Source organism: Dioscorea cayenensis, chromosome 20, assembly GCF_009730915.1.
Source record: "Dioscorea cayenensis subsp. rotundata cultivar TDr96_F1 chromosome 20, TDr96_F1_v2_PseudoChromosome.rev07_lg8_w22 25.fasta, whole genome shotgun sequence".
NCBI classification, from domain to species: domain Eukaryota; kingdom Viridiplantae; phylum Streptophyta; class Magnoliopsida; order Dioscoreales; family Dioscoreaceae; genus Dioscorea; species Dioscorea cayenensis.
Genome location: NC_052490.1, coordinates 11,477,356 through 11,483,706, shown reverse-complemented (window position 1 = coordinate 11,483,706; position 6,351 = coordinate 11,477,356). Strand labels below are relative to the sequence as shown.

General features: G+C 42.7%; 1 non-coding gene across 1 annotated transcript; it reads right to left on the bottom strand.

Annotated features, from left to right (window-relative positions):
* Positions 1 to 407: 407 nt before the first annotated feature.
* LOC120252372 lies at positions 408 to 511 on the bottom strand. The gene has a single exon (XR_005533907.1). It is a non-coding gene; the product is annotated as a small nucleolar RNA R71 (small nucleolar RNA).
* Between the last annotated feature and the right edge of the window lie 5,840 nt (positions 512 to 6,351).

The following is a 6,351-nucleotide window of genomic DNA, read 5'->3' as shown; positions in this document are numbered from 1 at the left end:
AAGGGTCAGACAACATGGCAGAGCAGAATGAATAATAGAGAACACTTTCTGACTATATCAGACCCTTAGTTTTGGGTACACAATCGAGTATTGTGCGACCCCCGATTACAGCTCCAAATTTTGAGCTGAAGCCAGCATTCATCCAGATGATTCAGCAATCACCGTAGTTCAATGGTTTGGCCGACGAGGACCCAAACTATTACATCGAGAACTTTTTGGAAGTTTGTAACATGCTGAAGATCAATGGAGTGTCGGATGGTGCTATCAGATTGAGGGCTTTCCCATTCTTCCTCAAAGGTAGGGCCAAGCAATGGCTTCATTCCTTGCCAAAAGCATCCATCACGACTTGGAATGAGATGGTCGAAGCCTTCCTTGCAAGATACTTTCCTCCAGGGAAGTCGGCAAAGATTCGCAATGAGATATCATCGTTTGTTCATATGGAGCTTCAATCCTTGTTTGAGACATGGGAATGATTCAAGGACCTCTTGCGGAAGTGTCCACAACATGGATTTCCCAAATGGATGATCATTCAAACTTTCTACAGCGGGTTGAATCCAAGTACAAGACAACTTCTAGATACCCCGTAGGAGGTACAATGGGGAGTAAGACCCCTGATAAAGCCTGACAGTTAGTAGAGGAAATGGCCATGAACAGCTACCAATGGAATGCAAGGGAAAGGAAGAAAGTGGCTGGACTCTATGAGATCGATGTGCTTACATCCTTGGCGGCCCAAGTAGAGGCCTTGACCAAGAAATTGGATACATTGACTTCACCGAGGGTGTCCATTATCACAAGTTGTGATGGTTGTTGGGGTTCAAATATGCCGTCTGATTGTCCTATTTTGATTGCTACTTCAGTCCCGGTTGAACAAGTAGACTTTGTTGGTAATTCGGGAAGAGTACAAGGTAATCCTTATAGCAACACTTACAACCAAGGGTGGAGGAACCACCCCAATTTCTCATGAAGAAACCAAAGGCAACAAAAGGCCATGGCACCACCAGTTTTCAACAACAACAAGCCCAAACATGGAGAATAGAGTTACAGGCTTGGAGACCTGGATGATCGACTTAGTGAAGGCCCTGACCAGATTTATGCAATAATCGGATACATGATTTCAATTGGTTGAGGCTACACTTCGCAACCACACCGCTTCATTACACAATCTAAAGAATCAAGTGGGGCAAATTGCGATGTCTCTATTGGAGGGACCACAAGGAAGCTTGCCGAGTAACACCAAGACTAATCCACGAGAACATGTGAAGGCGATCACTTTGAGAAGTGGTCGAGAGGTCGAGGGTAGGCGTGCAAGTGAGAAGACCAATGTTGGAGCACTCGAGGTCGTGGAGGTTGAGGAAAGAGCAAGCAAAGAGAAGGAGGTGGCACCCCCACCTTACAAGCCAATAATCCCTTATCCTTTGAAATTGAAGAACGACCAAAATGATGAGCAATACAAGAAGTTCTTTGGGTCTATTCAAACAATTGCACATCAACATTCCTTATATGGAGGTGTTGTCTCAAATGCCTCGGTATGTGATGTTCTTGAAAGATCTTTTGTCCAACAAGAGAAAGTTGGAAGAAAGCGCGTTGGTGATCCTAGATGCCTCTTGTTCAGCGGTGTTGCAAAAGAATATGTCGAACAAGAAGAAAGACCCCAGAAGCTTCATTATCTTGTGCAACATTGGCAATTTGGGTGAAGAAATGGCGTTGGCGGATTCAAGGGCTAGTATAAACGTCATGCCATATACTTTCTTTCAGAAGCTAGGCTTGGGAGAGCTTAGGCCCACTCGGATGATATTGCAATTGGCGGACCAAACAGTGAGACATCCGAGGGCATCATTAAAGATGTGCTTGTCAAGATTGACAAGTACATATTTCCTGTAGACTTCGTAGTGTTAGACGTCGATGAGGATGCAGTTGTTCCTTTGATACTTGGGAGGGCATTCTTGCGCACTTCCAAGGCACTTATCGACATGGACGGTGGGGAGTTGACACTAAGGATGGGCAACGACAAGTTGACCTACCGCCTCGCCAGAACCATGTGACATTCTCTTGACTTTAATGATACTCTTTACTTCCTTGACACTACTGATGAACTAATCGATGAATATGTGAAGGAAATGTTGAATTCGGACCCGTATGAGGGGTTGCTAGACCAAGAAGTGGAGGAGGAAGAAGTGATGATGCTCGGTGTAGACGAGAAAGTACCATCTACCCCGGGGATTGTGAAGAAAGTGCTCCGGAAGATGAAGCGGGCAAGGAGATGCCACAAGAAATACCCCAAGACTGTTGGGGATGTACAAGAATGGAACAAGGGTGACGAACCCTTGGGTGATAACAAGCTCGACAACTCTCCCTCTACCTTCAAAAGGCTATGTTTATCATGCTTCCAAGTCATGGGTAAGAGGGGAACCTTCATCTATGAGCTCCCGTAAGTTAAGATAAGGTACGTCAAGCTAAATGACGTTAAACAAGCGCTTATTGGGAGGAAACCCAAGTCTTTATTGTTTTTATAGTTTTTAATTAGTGTTTGCATGAATAAGGCTTTGAGTGTAGGTATCTAGATCTTTTAGATGTTGTTGCTGTGTTTTTCTTGTGGATTGTTTGGTGTTGTCATGTGCTTTAATGTGTTTGGTGAAGTTGTTGGTCATTTGAGCGTGTTTTTTGTGTTTCCTTTGGTATTTATTGCATTATAAGGCAGGCTCTGAGTGTATTCATATGTTTAGGATTTTTTTGCAGAGCGTGGAGATTTTTCTAAGGCATCCAGAGAAAATGCACGACCATGTGGAATTTCCACACGGTCGTTGGTCTCTACTGAGAGCTCATCCCAAGAGGACACAGGGGCGTTGTCTCGCCCTTGTGAATGACCTTGTGATGGTCACACACCCGTGGGTAATTTCCACACGGGCATGTGCATTCCTGCAGAGACTTAGAGATTTTTCCCGAGAAGACACAAGGGCGTGGGCTCGCCCATGTGGATGATCCTGTAACAAACACACGGGCATGGGTAATTTCCACATGCCCGTGTGGATCTCTGCAGAGGAGCTCTCCTCCATCCCAAGAAAACACAGGGGCATGTGGATGCCCGTGTCAGCTAGCCCTATAAAGGTTCACGCCCGTGTGGAATCTCCCCACGGGAGTGTGAGACACTTACTGAGTTTTTCTCGTGCTAAACAGAGAAACCACAGTGCGTGTGTCTGCCCCTATGGGTCAGGCGCACAGGCGTGGGAAAATTCCACACGCTCGTGTGGGTGCATTCATAGGCATTGAGTGTTTTCCCGAGAGCACACAGGGGCAGTGTGTCTGCCCCTTTGAGTCTCTCCTGTGGAGTCACACGGGCATGGGTAATTTCCACACGCCCGTGTGGATGTACAGGAATCATAAGGCCGTGATTTCCTTTATAAATCTATCGAGCCCTTTTTATTATCACACTTCCAAACACTTAGAGAACACTCTCTCGCACCCTCCCGACCTTCCACCATTGATTTAGAGAAGTTCATTCACAGTTTTCCGACCGATTTAAAGATTTTTAACTTCATCTTGTCGGTAAACCTACTTTTCTCTCTTACCTTCGCCCATTACTCAATTTCCATTGATTCCCATTGATTAAACTGGTGAATGTGACTCGTTTTGTGCTAAAAATGGTTGACATTTGTTTAAAAAGAGTTTAAAAGTGATTTGGAGATATATTTATTGATTTTTAGCACAAGGGCAGTGCGGTTTTCACGCCCCGTGAATCCACACGAGCGTGTGGAATTTTCACACAACCTTGTGGATTCCTGCAGTATTATTTTATGAATGAATTTGAATCTTTTCTTTTTTTATACTTGCAGGTATAGCCCCCAGAACAAAGAAAACAGCTGGCTAGTGTCCCCGAGAACACTCCCCGAACCCGAAGCAGATAGAATTCGCTATTCCCTAGCACCAGGCTCTGTTTGAGCGTCTGTCCACGCTTAAGTTTGGTCAGACACGGTTCCCGGATTTGGGTGCCGTGTGAGAGATATCAAATGGCCGTGGATATGGCAAATGAGCTTGAGAAGATGCTAGCCTTGGGCAGTTGGCCCAGACTGCTATCTGTTAGTGACCCTGCCATTCGTATGCCGATACTGGAAGTACTTATGAATTCGTTATTGGCATTAATATATTCTTTCTCGTTGTCTTGAATTTATTGCATGATTGTTTGATTTTATTTTGTTGATAATGTCAGGAAGAGATTCCTATGCATTAGAACACCCATGCCTTGTTAGATATGTGCATGTGCTAAAAGATTAGGCATAGCTCAGTTTCTGGATTAGGGTTTCATTAGACCCTTCTAGTGTAGTTCTTGAAACTTAAGGCAGACATAGGAGGCTGTGGTGGAAGAGATTCCATCTTATGTTCTTAGTGGTTTAGACCTGGTATGTTGGAGTTCAAGTTTTTCTCTACTTCTCTTGTGCTTTATTTCTTGAGTTTAACTTGTGTTTTAAGTCTTTTGAGTGTTCTCTTGTGTTAGGACCTTAGTTAATGTCTTTTGGGAGATTAAGAAGGTGCGGGAGAGCATTTAAAAAGAGCAAACAAAGGCCTAGACCATGCGAACACCTAGGATGCTCACAAGGGCTGAAATGGGTGGCCTTGCGGCCACCCTTATGGGCACAAGGGAGCCCATAAGCCATCCAGAGAGGCCTTGCGGCCTCCCTTGTGGCCTCCCTTGCGGGTGCAAGGTTGCCCGCAAGGCAAAGAGTGAGGGCTTATAGCCTCCTTTCAGCCCACAACGCAGCCCGCAAGACTTGGCTTATATAAGGCCCTTCTTGGACCTTCTAGGGCCTTCTTGAGCCCTTTTTTCTCTCCTTCTTCCTCCTCTTCTTGAACCTTCATTTCCCTTCTCTAAAATCATAATATTTGGCCTCCAAGAAAGAAAATAAATGACGATCTTCTTCTCGTCTTTCGATGTATAGCTCTATGGTGTTCGGTGAAGCTTGGAGGTGAGTTATTTCTTCTTGTTCTTCTTCCTTTTGCTCTTGTTACCAAAATTCTTTTGGTTTTATGGTGGAAAATCCTGGATTTTCCACGGATTTAAAGTTTAGAAGAAGATTGTAGTTGTAAAACCATGATTTGGTGAAAGATTGGGAGAGATCTTTCTTCTTCTAGGTTTTGGTTACTGTAGCACCGAACCAAGTTGAGTTCCTTTTGTTCTTTTATTGGTTTTTGAGGGTTGTAAGAGTTCCATTCTTACTAGATCTTCTTGTTAGAGTGTTTACCAAATCCTGGATGTAATTTATTCATATTTTAAGCACGTTTACCTTCTTTTTAATTGGTTGTATTGATGTTAATGATTCTTGCTTTTGTTGGTTGTTTAATTACTTCTAGGAGGTGAAGCTTCAAGCCAAGTTTGAGTGGGATTTTATTAAATCATGGACTATATATCATGCATATTCTTGATATATATATATATATATATATATTTCCTTTGAATGACAAGTTTTCCATCTTCAAAACTCTTGAAATGTTTTTCATCGGATTTAGAAATCATGATAATTTATGATTTGACTCACTTCATGATTTTTGCTAAAGATCATAAATATATATTGTTGTTGTGACTTGAAAATTATATGTTTTGGAAAATAGGTTTGAATTGTGTATTTTTTAAGATTGATGTTCTTCCTATGATGACCAAAATCTTTTGGTAAAACAAATTGAATCTTGCCATGATGATGGCATATTTGATTTGAGGTATATATATATATATGTGTGTGTGTGTTTTCAATGAATAATCTTGTGTGATGTTCTTAAAGAAAATAGTTTCATTGGATAGTTATGAACAAGTTATTTACTCTTGTAGTGGGATTGGCATTTGTGAACACTTGTGATCTCTTGGTGAGATTTATGCTTCCCTATTGATGTATATATTGAGCCTAAGGGCAAGAATGATATTTATTCGTTTTAATGGCTCTCATTCATGATTTGTAAACATAGTCCTGAATAAGGACCCGTATTATGTTGTGATAAATATTTTGATTTTATTATGTGAGCCCCCGTGGGTCTTGAACATATCCATGGAAATGGTGGGCTACGGCCTTAATGTTCTTGACAGGATGGTTTTGATGGTGACAGCAGTACTTACTGCACTAAGGGTATGGATGGTTTCCACAGTCCGACCTGTTTAGAGTGGCATGGAAAACTGTCAAACCGGTTATGCCATTTCAGGTGGGAGTGTAGAGCCCTGACTTGGATATAGTTGGGTTGTTCGGAGTTTTCACACGAACTTCCCAGCGGCCAACGCCAAGATATGCGCATCTTGGTGGCTCCTGACCTAACCGCGGTCACGGTTAGTGAGGGAGGGTTTTGAGGCTATTTATGAGATATATTTGATTGTTT